Raw genomic sequence first — 13,059 nt, 5'->3', positions numbered from 1 at the left:
ATTTCTCTAGGATTTGTCTAGGATTCTCAGCGAAATAAAATTTTCTAAGTTTTCCCTAGAATTTCTCTAGGATTTGTCTAGGATTCTCGGCGAAATGAATTTTTCTAAGTTTTCTCTAGGATTTCTCTAGGATTTGTCTAGGATTCTCAGCGAAATGAAATTTTCTAAGTTTTCTCTAGGATTTCTCCAGGATTTGTCTAGGATTTGTCTAGGATTTGTCTAGGATTCTCAGCGGAATGAATTATTCTAAGTTTTCCCTAGGATTTATCTAGGATTTGTCTAGGATTCTCAGCGAAATGAATTTTTCTAAGTTTTCTCTAGGATTTCTCTAGGATTTGTCTAGGATTCTCAGCGAAATTAAATTTTCTAAGTTTTCTCAAGGATTTTTCTAGGATTTCTCTAGGATTTGTCTAGGATTCTCAGCAAAATTATATTTTCTAAGTTTTCCCTAGGATTTCTCTAGGATTTCTCTAGGATTTGTCTAGGATTTTCAGCAAAATGATATTTTCTAAGTTTTCTCTAGGATTTGTGTAGGATTTGTCTAGGATTCTCAGCGGAATGAATTATTCTAAGTTTTCCCTAGGATTTCTCTAGGATTTGTCTAGGATTCTCAGCGAAATGAAATTTTTGTAAGTTTTCCCTAGGATTTCTCTAGGATTTGTCTAGGATTCTCAGCAAAATTATATTTTCTAAGTTTTCCCTAGGATTTCTCTAGGATTTGTCTAGGATTCTCAGCGGAATGAATTTTTCTAAGTTTTCTCTAGGATATCTCTAGGATTTGTCTAGGATTCTCAGCGAAATGAATTTTTCTAAGTTTTCTCTAGGATTTCTCTAGGATTTGTCTAGAATTCTCAGCGAAATGAAATTTTCTAGGATATCTCTAGGATTTCTCTAGGATTTGTCTAGGATTCTCAGCGAAATGAATTTTTGTAAGTTTTCCCTAGGATTTCTCTAGGATTTGTCTAGGATTCTCAGCAAAATTATATTTTCTAAGTTTTCCCTAGGATTTCTCTAGGATTTGTCTAGGATTCTCAGCGGAATGAATTTTTCTAAGTTTTCTCTAGGATTTGTCTAGGATTTGTCTAGGATTTGTCTAGGATTCTCAGCGAAATGAATTTTTCTAAGTTTTCTCTAGGATTTCTCTAGGATTTGTCTGGGATTCTCAGCGGAATGAATTTTTCTAAGTTTTCCCTAGGATTTCTCTAGGATTTGTCTAGGATTCTCAACGAAACGAATTTTTCTAAGTTTTCTCTAGGATTTCTCTAGGATTTGTCTAGAATTCTCAGCGAAATGAAATTTTCTAGGATATCTCTAGGATTTCTCTAGGATTTGTCTAGGATTCTCAGCGAAATAAAATTTTCTAAGTTTTCCCTAGGATTTCTCTAGGATTTGTCTAGGATTCTCAGCAAAATTATATTTTCTAAGTTTTCCCTAGGATTTCTCTAGGATTTCTCTAGGATTTGTCTAGGATTCTCAGCAAAATTATATTTTCTAAGTTTTCCCTAGGATTTGTCTAGGGTTCTCAGCGAAATTAAATTTTCTAAGTTTTCTCAAGGATTTCTCTAGGATTTCTCTAGGATTTGTCTAGGATTCTCAGCAAAATTATATTTTCTAAGTTTTCCCTAGGATTTCTCTAGGATTTCTCTAGGATTTGTCTAGGATTCTCAGCAAAATTATATTTTCTAAGTTTTCCCTAGGATTTCTCTAGGATTTGTCTAGGGTTCTCAGCGAAATGAATTATTCTAAGTTTTCCCTAGGATTTCTCTAGGATTTGTCTAGGATTCTCAGCGAAATGAATTTTTCTAAGTTTTCTCTAGGATTTCTCTAGGATTTGTCTAGGATTCTCAGCGAAATGAAATTTTCTAAGTTTTCTCTAGGATTTCTCCAGGATTTGTCTAGGATTTGTCTAGGATTTGTCTAGGATTCTCAGCGGAATGAATTATTCTAAGTTTTCCCTAGGATTTATCTAGGATTTGTCTAGGATTCTCAGCGAAATGAATTTTTCTAAGTTTTCTCTAGGATTTCTCTAGGATTTGTCTAGGATTCTCAGCGAAATTAAATTTTCTAAGTTTTCTCAAGGATTTCTCTAGGATTTCTCTAGGTTTTGTCTAGGATTTTCAGCAAAATGATATTTTCTAAGTTTTCTCTAGGATTTGTGTAGGATTTGTCTAGGATTCTTAGCGGAATGAATTATTCTAAGTTTTCCCTAGGATTTCTCTAGGATTTGTCTAGGATTCTCAGCGAAATGAAATTTTTTAAGTTTTCTCAAGGATTTCTCTAGGATTTCTCTAGGATTTGTCTAGGATTATCAGCAAAATTATATTTTCTAAGTTTTCCCTAGGATTTCTCTAGGATTTGTCTAGGATTCTCAGCGAAATGAATTATTCTAAGTTTTCCCTAGGATTTCTCTAGGATTTGTCTAGGATTCTCAGCGAAATAAAATTTTCTAAGTTTTCCCTAGGATTTCTCTAGGATTTGTCTAGGATTCTCAGCGAAATTAAATTTTCTAAGTTTTCTCAAGGATTTCTCTAGGATTTCTCTAGGATTTGTCTAGGATTCTCAGCAAAATTATATTTTCTAAGTTTTCCCTAGGATTTCTCTAGGATTTCTCTAGGATTTGTCTAGGATTCTCAGCAAAATTATATTTTCTAAGTTTTCCCTAGGATTTCTCTAGGATTTGTCTAGGATTCTCAGCGAAATAAAATTTTCTAAGTTTTCCCTAGGATTTATCTAGGATTTGTCTAGGATTCTCAGCGAAATAAAATTTTCTAAGTTTTCCCTAGGATTTCTCTAGGATTTGTCTAGGATTCTCAGCGAAATGAAATTTTCTAAGTTTTCTCTAGGATTTCTCCAGGATTTGTCTAGGATTTGTCTAGGATTTGTCTAGGATTCTCAGCGGAATGAATTATTCTAAGTTTTCCCTAGGATTTATCTAGGATTTGTCTAGGATTCTCAGCGAAATGAATTTTTCTAAGTTTTCTCTAGGATTTCTCTAGAATTTGTCTAGGATTCTCAGCGAAATTAAATTTTCTAAGTTTTCTCAAGGATTTCTCTAGGATTTCTCTAGGATTTGTCTAGGATTCTCAGCAAAATTATATTTTCTAAGTTTTCCCTAAGATTTCTCTAGGATTTCTCTAGGATTTGTCTAGGATTTTCAGCAAAATGATATTTTCTAAGTTTTCTCTAGGATTTGTGTAGGATTTGTCTAGGATTCTCAGCGGAATAAATTATTCTAAGTTTTCCCTAGGATTTCTCTAGGATTTGTCTAGGATTCTCAGCGAAATGAAATTTTTTAAGTTTTCTCAAGGATTTCTCTAGGATTTCTCTAGGATTTGTCTATGATTCTCAGCAAAATTATATTTTCTAAGTTTTCCCTAGGATTTCTCTAGGATTTGTCTAGGATTCTCAGCGAAATGAATTTTTCTAAGTTTTCTCTAGGATTTCTCTAGGATTTGTCTAGGATTCTCAGCGAAATAAAATTTTCTAAGTTTTCCCTAGGATTTCTCTAGGATTTGTCTAGGATTCTCAGCGAAATAAAATTTTCTAAGTTTTCCCTAGGATTTCTCTAGGATTTGTCTAGGATTCTCAGCGAAATTAAATTTTCTAAGTTTTCTCAAGGATTTCTCTAGGATTTCTCTAGGATTTGTCTAGGATTCTCAGCAAAATTATATTTTCTAAGTTTTCCCTAGGATTTCTCTAGGATTTCTCTAGGATTTGTCTAGGATTTTCAGCAAAATTATATTTTCTAAGTTTTCTCTAGGATTTGTGTAGGATTTGTCTAGGATTCTCAGCGGAATGAATTATTCTAAGTTTTCCCTAGGATTTCTCTAGGATTTGTCTAGGATTCTCAGCGAAATGAAATTTTTTAAGTTTTCTCAAGGATTTCTCTAGGATTTCTCTAGGATTTGTCTAGGATTCTCAGCGAAATGAATTTTTCTAAGTTTTCTCTAGGATTTCTCTAGGATTTCTCTAGGATTTGTCTAGGATTCTCAGCGAAATTAAATTTTCTAAGTTTTCTCAAGGATTTCTCTAGGATTTCTCTAGGATTTGTCTAGGATTCTCAGCGAAATGAATTTTTCAAAGTTTTCTCTAGGATTTCTCTAGGATTTCTCTAGGATTTGTCTAGGATTCTCAGCGAAATTAAATTTTCTAAGTTTTCTCAAGGATTTCTCTAGGATTTCTCTAGGATTTGTCTAGGATTCTCAGCAAAATTATATTTTCTAAGTTTTCCCTAGGATTTCTCTAGGATTTCTCTAGGATTTGTCTAGGATTCTCAGCAAAATTATATTTTCTAAGTTTTCCCTAGGATTTCTCTAGGATTTGTCTAGGGTTCTCAGCGAAATGAATTATTCTAAGTTTTCCCTAGGATTTCTCTAGGATTTGTCTAGGATTCTCAGCGAAATGAATTTTTCTAAGTTTTCTCTAGGATTTCTCTAGGATTTGTCTAGGATTCTCAGCGAAATGAAATTTTCTAAGTTTTCTCTAGGATTTCTCCAGGATTTGTCTAGGATTTGTCTAGGATTTGTCTAGGATTCTCAGCGGAATGAATTATTCTAAGTTTTCCCTAGGATTTATCTAGGATTTGTCTAGGATTCTCAGCGAAATGAATTTTTCTAAGTTTTCTCTAGGATTTCTCTAGGATTTGTCTAGGATTCTCAGCGAAATTAAATTTTCTAAGTTTTCTCAAGGATTTCTCTAGGATTTCTCTAGGTTTTGTCTAGGATTTTCAGCAAAATGATATTTTCTAAGTTTTCTCTAGGATTTGTGTAGGATTTGTCTAGGATTCTTAGCGGAATGAATTATTCTAAGTTTTCCCTAGGATTTCTCTAGGATTTGTCTAGGATTCTCAGCGAAATTAAATTTTCTAAGTTTTCTCAAGGATTTCTCTAGGATTTCTCTAGGATTTGTCTAGGATTCTCAGCAAAATTATATTTTCTAAGTTTTCCCTAGGATTTCTCTAGGATTTCTCTAGGATTTGTCTAGGATTCTCAGCAAAATTATATTTTCTAAGTTTTCCCTAGGATTTCTCTAGGATTTGTCTAGGGTTCTCAGCGAAATGAATTATTCTAAGTTTTCCCTAGGATTTCTCTAGGATTTGTCTAGGATTCTCAGCGAAATGAATTTTTCTAAGTTTTCTCTAGGATTTCTCTAGGATTTGTCTAGGATTCTCAGCGAAATGAAATTTTCTAAGTTTTCTCTAGGATTTCTCCAGGATTTGTCTAGGATTTGTCTAGGATTTGTCTAGGATTCTCAGCGGAATGAATTATTCTAAGTTTTCCCTAGGATTTATCTAGGATTTGTCTAGGATTCTCAGCGAAATGAATTTTTCTAAGTTTTCTCTAGGATTTCTCTAGGATTTGTCTAGGATTCTCAGCGAAATTAAATTTTCTAAGTTTTCTCAAGGATTTCTCTAGGATTTCTCTAGGTTTTGTCTAGGATTTTCAGCAAAATGATATTTTCTAAGTTTTCTCTAGGATTTGTGTAGGATTTGTCTAGGATTCTTAGCGGAATGAATTATTCTAAGTTTTCCCTAGGATTTCTCTAGGATTTGTCTAGGATTCTCAGCGAAATGAAATTTTTTAAGTTTTCTCAAGGATTTCTCTAGGATTTCTCTAGGATTTGTCTAGGATTATCAGCAAAATTATATTTTCTAAGTTTTCCCTAGGATTTCTCTAGGATTTGTCTAGGATTCTCAGCGAAATGAATTATTCTAAGTTTTCCCTAGGATTTCTCTAGGATTTGTCTAGGATTCTCAGCGAAATAAAATTTTCTAAGTTTTCCCTAGGATTTCTCTAGGATTTGTCTAGGATTCTCAGCGAAATTAAATTTTCTAAGTTTTCTCAAGGATTTCTCTAGGATTTCTCTAGGATTTGTCTAGGATTCTCAGCAAAATTATATTTTCTAAGTTTTCCCTAGGATTTCTCTAGGATTTCTCTAGGATTTGTCTAGGATTCTCAGCAAAATTATATTTTCTAAGTTTTCCCTAGGATTTCTCTAGGATTTGTCTAGGATTCTCAGCGAAATAAAATTTTCTAAGTTTTCCCTAGGATTTATCTAGGATTTGTCTAGGATTCTCAGCGAAATAAAATTTTCTAAGTTTTCCCTAGGATTTCTCTAGGATTTGTCTAGGATTCTCAGCGAAATTAAATTTTCTAAGTTTTCTCAAGGATTTCTCTAGGATTTCTCTAGGATTTGTCTAGGATTCTCAGCAAAATTATATTTTCTAAGTTTTCCCTAGGATTTCTCTAGGATTTCTCTAGGTTTTGTCTAGGATTTTCAGCAAAATGATATTTTCTAAGTTTTCTCTAGGATTTGTGTAGGATTTGTCTAGGATTCTTAGCGGAATGAATTATTCTAAGTTTTCCCTAGGATTTCTCTAGGATTTGTCTAGGATTCTCAGCGAAATGAAATTTTTTAAGTTTTCTCAAGGATTTCTCTAGGATTTCTCTAGGATTTGTCTAGGATTATCAGCAAAATTATATTTTCTAAGTTTTCCCTAGGATTTCTCTAGGATTCGTCTAGGATTCTCAGCGAAATGAATTATTCTAAGTTTTCCCTAGGATTTCTCTAGGATTTGTCTAGGATTCTCAGCGAAATAAAATTTTCTAAGTTTTCCCTAGGATTTCTCTAGGATTTGTCTAGGATTCTCAGCGAAATTAAATTTTCTAAGTTTTCTCAAGGATTTCTCTAGGATTTCTCTAGGATTTGTCTAGGATTCTCAGCAAAATTATATTTTCTAAGTTTTCCCTAGGATTTCTCTAGGATTTCTCTAGGATTTGTCTAGGATTCTCAGCAAAATTATATTTTCTAAGTTTTCCCTAGGATTTCTCTAGGATTTGTCTAGGATTCTCAGCGAAATGAATTATTCTAAGTTTTCCCTAGGATTTATCTAGGATTTGTCTAGGATTCTCAGCGAAATGAATTTTTCTAAGTTTTCTCTAGGATTTCTCTAGGATTTGTCTAGGGTTCTCAGCGAAATAAAATTTTCTAAGTTTTCCCTAGGATTTCTCTAGGATTTGTCTAGGATTCTCAGCGAAATAAAATTTTCTAAGTTTTCCCTAGGATTTCTCTAGGATTTGTCTAGGATTCTCAGCGAAATTAAATTTTCTAAGTTTTCTCAAGGATTTCTCTAGGATTTCTCTAGGATTTGTCTAGGATTCTCAGCAAAATTATATTTTCTAAGTTTTCCCTAGGATTTTTCTAGGATTTGTCTAGGATTCTCAGCGAAATGAATTATTCTAAGTTTTCCCTAGGATTTATCTAGGATTTGTCTAGGATTCTCAGCGAAATGAATTTTTCTAAGTTTTCTCTAGGATTTCTCTAGGATTTGTCTAGGATTCTCAGCGAAATGAATTATTCTAAGTTTTCCCTAGGATTTCTCTAGGATTTGTCTAGGATTCTCAGCGAAATGAAATTTTTTAAGTTTTCTCAAGGATTTCTCTAGGATTTCTCTAGGATTTGTCTAGGATTCTCAGCAAAATTATATTTTCTAAGTTTTCCCTAGGATTTCTCTAGGATTTGTCTAGGATTCTCAGCGAAATGAATTATTCTAAGTTTTCCCTAGGATTTATCTAGGATTTGTCTAGGATTCTCAGCGAAATAAAATTTTCTAAGTTTTCCCTAGGATTTCTCTAGGATTTGTCTAGGATTCTCAGCGAAATTAAATTTTCTAAGTTTTCTCAAGGATTTCTCTAGGATTTCTCTAGGATTTGTCTAGGATTCTCAGCAAAATTATATTTTCTAAGTTTTCCCTAGGATTTCTCTAGGATTTCTCTAGGATTTGTCTAGGATTTTCAGCAAAATGATATTTTCTAAGTTTTTTCTAGGATTTGTGTAGGATTTGTCTAGGATTCTCAGCGGAATGAATTATTCTAAGTTTTCCCTAGGATTTCTCTAGGATTTGTCTAGGATTCTCAGCGAAATGAATTTTTCAAAGTTTTCTCTAGGATTTCTCTAGGATTTTTCTAGGATATGTCTAGGATTCTCAGCGAAATGAGATTTTCTAAGTTTTCCCTAGGATTTCTCTAGGATTTGTCTAGGATTCTCAGCGAAATGAATTTTTCTAAGTTTTCCCTAGGATTTCTCAAGGATTTCTCTAGGATTTGTCTAGGATTTTCAGCAAAATGATATTTTCTAAGTTTTCTCTAGGATTTGTGTAGGATTTGTCTAGGATTCTCAGCGGAATGAATTATTCTAAGTTTTCCCTAGGATTTCTCTAGGATTTGTCTAGGATTCTCAGCGAAATGAAATTTTTTAAGTTTTCTCAAGGATTTCTCTAGGATTTCTCTAGGATTTGTCTAGGATTCTCAGCGAAATGAATTTTTCAAAGTTTTCTCTAGGATTTCTCTAGGATTTCTCTAGGATTTGTCTAGGATTCTCAGCGAAATTAAATTTTCTAACTTTTCTCAAGGATTTCTCTAGGATTTCTCTAGGATTTGTCTAGGATTCTCAGCAAAATTATATTTTCTAAGTTTTCCCTAGGATTTCTCTAGGATTTCTCTAGGATTTGTCTAGGATTCTCAGCAAAATTATATTTTCTAAGTTTTCCCTAGGATTTCTCTAGGATTTGTCTAGGGTTCTCAGCGAAATGAATTATTCTAAGTTTTCCCTAGGATTTCTATAGGATTTGTCTAGGATTCTCAGCGAAATGAATTTTTCTAAGTTTTCTCTAGGATTTCTCTAGGATTTGTCTAGGATTCTCAGCGAAATGAAATTTTCTAAGTTTTCTCTAGGATTTCTCCAGGATTTGTCTAGGATTTGTCTAGGATTTGTCTAGGATTCTCAGCGGAATGAATTATTCTAAGTTTTCCCTAGGATTTATCTAGGATTTGTCTAGGATTCTCAGCGAAATGAATTTTTCTAAGTTTTCTCTAGGATTTCTCTAGGATTTGTCTAGGATTCTCAGCGAAATTAAATTTTCTAAGTTTTCTCAAGGATTTCTCTAGGATTTCTCTAGGTTTTGTCTAGGATTTTCAGCAAAATGATATTTTCTAAGTTTTCTCTAGGATTTGTGTAGGATTTGTCTAGGATTCTTAGCGGAATGAATTATTCTAAGTTTTCCCTAGGATTTCTCTAGGATTTGTCTAGGATTCTCAGCGAAATGAAATTTTTTAAGTTTTCTCAAGGATTTCTCTAGGATTTCTCTAGGATTTGTCTAGGATTATCAGCAAAATTATATTTTCTAAGTTTTCCCTAGGATTTCTCTAGGATTTGTCTAGGATTCTCAGCGAAATGAATTATTCTAAGTTTTCCCTAGGATTTCTCTAGGATTTGTCTAGGATTCTCAGCGAAATAAAATTTTCTAAGTTTTCCCTAGGATTTCTCTAGGATTTGTCTAGGATTCTCAGCGAAATTAAATTTTCTAAGTTTTCTCAAGGATTTCTCTAGGATTTCTCTAGGATTTGTCTAGGATTCTCAGCAAAATTATATTTTCTAAGTTTTCCCTAGGATTTCTCTAGGATTTCTCTAGGATTTCTCTAGGATTCTCAGCAAAATTATATTTTCTAAGTTTTCCCTAGGATTTCTCTAGGATTTGTCTAGGATTCTCAGCGAAATGAATTATTCTAAGTTTTCCCTAGGATTTATCTAGGATTTGTCTAGGATTCTCAGCGAAATGAATTTTTCTAAGTTTTCTCTAGGATTTCTCTAGGATTTGTCTAGGATTCTCAGCGAAATAAAATTTTCTAAGTTTTCCCTAGGATTTCTCTAGGATTTGTCTAGGATTCTCAGCGAAATAAAATTTTCTAAGTTTTCCCTAGGATTTCTCTAGGATTTGTCTAGGATTCTCAGCAAAATTAAATTTTCTAAGTTTTCTCAAGGATTTCTCTAGGATTTCTCTAGGATTTGTCTAGGATTCTCAGCAAAATTATATTTTCTAAGTTTTCCCTAGGATTTCTCTAGGATTTCTCTAGGTTTTGTCTAGGATTTTCAGCAAAATGATATTTTCTAAGTTTTCTCTAGGATTTGTGTAGGATTTGTCTAGGATTCTTAGCGGAATAAATTATTCTAAGTTTTCCCTAGGATTTCTCTAGGATTTGTCTAGGATTCTCAGCGAAATGAAATTTTTTAAGTTTTCTCAAGGATTTCTCTAGGATTTCTCTAGGATTTGTCTAGGATTATCAGCAAAATTATATTTTCTAAGTTTTCCCTAGGATTTCTCTAGGATTTGTCTAGGATTCTCAGCGAAATGAATTATTCTAAGTTTTCCCTAGGATTTCTCTAGGATTTGTCTAGGATTCTCAGCGAAATAAAATTTTCTAAGTTTTCCCTAGGATTTCTCTAGGATTTGTCTAGGATTCTCAGCGAAATTAAATTTTCTAAGTTTTCTCAAGGATTTCTCTAGGATTTCTCTAGGATTTGTCTAGGATTCTCAGCAAAATTATATTTTCTAAGTTTTCCCTAGGATTTCTCTAGGATTTCTCTAGGATTTGTCTAGGATTCTCAGCAAAATTATATTTTCTAAGTTTTCCCTAGGATTTCTCTAGGATTTGTCTAGGATTCTCAGCGAAATGAATTATTCTAAGTTTTCCCTAGGATTTATCTAGGATTTGTCTAGGATTCTCAGCGAAATGAATTTTTCTAAGTTTTCTCTAGGATTTCTTTAGGATTTGTCTAGGATTCTTAGCGAAATAAAATTTTCTAAGTTTTCCCTAGGATTTCTCTAGGATTTCTCTAGGATTTGTCTAGGATTCTCAGCAAAATTATATTTTCTAAGTTTTCCCTAGGATTTCTCTAGGATTTGTCTAGGATTCTCAGCGAAATGAATTATTCTAAGTTTTCCCTAGGATTTATCTAGGATTTGTCTAGGATTCTCAGCGAAATGAATTTTTCTAAGTTTTCTCTAGGATTTCTCTAGGATTTGTCTAGGATTCTCAGCGAAATGAATTATTCTAAGTTTTCTCAAGGATTTCTCTAGGATTTCTCTAGGATTCTCAGCGAAATAAAATTTTCTAAGTTTTCCCTAGGATTTCTCTAGGATTTGTCTAGGATTCTCAGCGAAATTAAATTTTCTAAGTTTTCTCAAGGATTTCTCTAGGATTTCTCTAGGATTTGTCTAGGATTCTCAGCAAAATTATATTTTCTAAGTTTTCCCTAGGATTTCTCTAGGATTTGTCTAGGATTCTCAGCGAAATGAATTATTCTAAGTTTTCCCTAGGATTTCTCTAGGATTTGTCTAGGATTCTCAGCGAAATGAAATTTTTTAAGTTTTCTCAAGGATTTCTCTAGGATTTCTCTAGGATTTGTCTAGGATTCTCAGCAAAATTATATTTTCTAAGTTTTCCCTAGGATTTCTCTAGGATTTGTCTAGGATTCTCAGCGAAATGAATTATTCTAAGTTTTCCCTAGGATTTCTCTAGGATTTGTCTAGGATTCTCAGCGAAATGAAATTTTTTAAGTTTTCTCAAGGATTTCTCTAGGATTTCTCTAGGATTTGTCTAGGATTCTCAGCAAAATTATATTTTCTAAGTTTTCCCTAGGATTTCTCTAGGATTTGTCTAGGATTCTCAGCGAAATGAATTATTCTAAGTTTTCCCTAGGATTTGTCTAGGATTCTCAGCGAAATGAATTTTTCTAAGTTTTCTCTAGGATTTCTCTAGGATTTGTCTAGGATTCTCAGCGAAATAAAATTTTCTAAGTTTTCCCTAGGATTTCTCTAGGATTTGTCTAGGATTCTCAGCGAAATTAAATTTTCTAAGTTTTCTCAAGGATTTCTCTAGGATTTCTCTAGGATTTGTCTAGGATTCTCAGCAAAATTATATTTTCTAAGTTTTCCCTAGGATTTCTCTAGGATTTCTCTAGGATTTGTCTAGGATTTTCAGCAAAATGATATTTTCTAAGTTTTCTCTAGGATTTCTCTAGGATTTGTCTAGGATTCTCAGCGAAATTAAATTTTCTAAGTTTTCTCAAGGATTTCTCTAGGATTTCTCTAGGATTTGTCTAGGATTCTCAGCAAAATTATATTTTCTAAGTTTTCCCTAGGATTTCTCTAGGATTTCTCTAGGATTTGTCTAGGATTTTCAGCAAAATGATATTTTCTAAGTTTTCTCTAGGATTTGTGTAGGATTTGTCTAGGATTCTCAGCGGAATGAATTATTCTAAGTTTTCCCTAGGATTTCTCTAGGATTTGTCTAGGATTCTCAGCGAAATGAAATTTTTTAAGTTTTCTCAAGGATTTCTCTAGGATTTCTCTAGGATTTGTCTAGGATTCTCAGCGAAATTAAATTTTCTAAGTTTTCTCAAGGATTTCTCTAGGATTTCTCTAGGATTTGTCTAGGATTCTCAGCAAAATTATATTTTCTAAGTTTTCCCTAGGATTTCTCTAGGATTTCTCTAGGATTTGTCTAGGATTCTCAGCAAAATTATATTTTCTAAGTTTTCCCTAGGATTTCTCTAGGATTTGTCTAGGGTTCTCAGCGAAATGAATTATTCTAAGTTTTCCCTAGGATTTCTCTAGGATTTGTCTAGGATTCTCAGCGAAATGAATTTTTCTAAGTTTTCTCTAGGATTTCTCTAGGATTTGTCTAGGATTCTCAGCGAAATGAAATTTTCTAAGTTTTCTCTAGGATTTCTCCAGGATTTGTCTAGGATTTGTCTAGGATTTGTCTAGGATTCTCAGCGGAATGAATTATTCTAAGTTTTCCCTAGGATTTATCTAGGATTTGTCTAGGATTCTCAGCGAAATGAATTTTTCTAAGTTTTCTCTAGGATTTCTCTAGAATTTGTCTAGGATTCTCAGCGAAATTAAATTTTCTAAGTTTTCTCAAGGATTTCTCTAGGATTTCTCTAGGATTTGTCTAGGATTCTCAGCAAAATTATATTTTCTAAGTTTTCCCTAGGATTTCTCTAGGATTTCTCTAGGATTTGTCTAGGATTTTCAGCAAAATGATATTTTCTAAGTTTTCTCTAGGATTTGTGTAGGATTTGTCTAGGATTCTCAGCGGAATAAATTATTCTAAGTTTTCCCTAGGATTTCTCTAGGATTTGTCTAGGATTCTCAGCGAAATGAAATTTTTTAAGTTTTCTCAAGGATTTCTCTAGGATTTCTCTAGGATTTGTCTA

Source organism: Microplitis demolitor, chromosome 10 (assembly GCF_026212275.2).
Source record: "Microplitis demolitor isolate Queensland-Clemson2020A chromosome 10, iyMicDemo2.1a, whole genome shotgun sequence".
Lineage (NCBI taxonomy): Eukaryota > Metazoa > Arthropoda > Insecta > Hymenoptera > Braconidae > Microplitis > Microplitis demolitor.
This window is presented reverse-complemented; position numbering follows the sequence as displayed.